The following is a 1,771-nucleotide window of genomic DNA, read 5'->3' as shown; positions in this document are numbered from 1 at the left end:
CTCCCCCTAAACTGGTGCCATCTGTCAGATCTTATCAACAAGAAAAGTTAGCCAATAAATGCCTTAAGACAGATCCACAGTTTCTCACTATATGGCCTGCGTGGCTCCGCACTTCACCTTCCGCTCCTCTGCGTATCCCCGCACTTGACTTTCTCTGTTTCTGCGTATTCCCGTAGAGAGCCTTCTACTACAGTGCATACCCACGCACCTATGCCATCAATTGCGTCGCGTACTTCTATGTACTGTTAGTGTCAGTCTTTCCAGCCTTCCTCCAGTGATCAAATATGCTCTTACAAAGTGATTTTGAAGTGTCAAGGTCAAATTTTGTCATTTCAGTGAGTCTTCAAGCAAAATTTGGTCACTAGGCATTAGGTCTAGGGTTTGCTTTCACTCCTTTAAAAATTGCCCAAATTCCAATCCATGTCATCATTCTGCTGTGTCTATCATCATTCATAGGGTTGTCCTCATCATGTCATGTTCCATTGGGTCATTTTACAGCTTATTCATGCTTCAGTTGTGCCTTAGTAAGGTCCATTTTCCTCTCTTAGGGTTTTGGAGGTAATTTCTCTTGGATGGTCAAATCATTAGCAAAAATCATATCCAGATGTTCATACACCTTCCCCTATCCTTCATGTACCTTATTAAACACTTCCCATCCCTTAGATCCCCCAAATTCCTCATTTTCGCACAAACCCTAGTTTCTTGCTACAACCTGGCAATTTTCTAGGTTGGACCTGTGTTTTTCCCTTTTGGACGCCTTCCCCTCACTGGATTTCTAAGATTCCACTTTCCCCTGCTTTCTAACATCCCTCCCCACTCCCAAAAGTTTCCTGAAGAATTTACAAGCCCCTCATCCCCTTCATTGCGCTTCATTTCCACAAAGTTCCTTGTTTCACACATCGGGATAAGTTTCACTCAAAAGATGTTTCAGAGCAATAAAAGATGAATTTTGGAAAACTGAGAGAGGTTTTTGTCCACAACATGCAAAAGAAGAAAAATTTCCTTCACTTTTTACACAGGTGTCATGGTTTTAGAGAAATGTCAAAAATATCATTGCCTCAGGAGAATCGAATGCACCTCTGAAGTGACCTTGGGAAAATCAAGTTTTCTCATAGCTTGGTTGGCCAAATGACTTTTTTGATGAGTCAAATGATAAATAGACATAAAGAGATTTCCAATGAGCTATCATGATCTCAATTTGGAGTTGAGGAAGGCATTCAAAAGTTGACTTCAACAGCACTCTGCCTTGAGGCAGCCTCATTTGGCACATTTTTACTAGTCTTGGGAAATTTGATTTTTGATACTGAAAGTAAACTCCAAATTAAAAAATTCTAGTTGTTTTGGATAGTAGATACAATTACCTTTCCAACGAGATATCCTGCGCCCAATTTGGACACTAGGAAGGCCTCAAAAACGCATTTGAAAGTCGCACTACGCGTAGGGCTCAGGCGCGCTACGCGTCAAGGTTTTGGCTCAACGCGTAGCGCGCCGCGCGCTAACCTTAAGTTGGGGAGGTCCATTTCACAAAAACTCAACATTTTTGGATTTTTCATGACAAATTACACTTTCTCAGCCACTTCCAAGACATTTCATGGAGATTTGAGCCCCCAAAAGGTCAAAAAACAAGCGAACAATGACCTTTTGCCACTTTTTGGACACACAGGACACAGTCTTGGGAGATTGCATTTTTCGAGGGGAAAATGGCCACCAAATTGAGAAATTCCACTTGGGATGGAGATTAGACATCCATACCTTTCCAACAAGCCTAGTT

This window comes from Pinus tabuliformis, chromosome 7 (assembly GCF_031772625.1).
Source record: "Pinus tabuliformis cultivar Carrire ecotype Pingquan chromosome 7, CPIR1, whole genome shotgun sequence".
NCBI classification, from domain to species: domain Eukaryota; kingdom Viridiplantae; phylum Streptophyta; class Pinopsida; order Pinales; family Pinaceae; genus Pinus; species Pinus tabuliformis.
Note: the sequence above shows the minus strand (reverse complement) of the source record.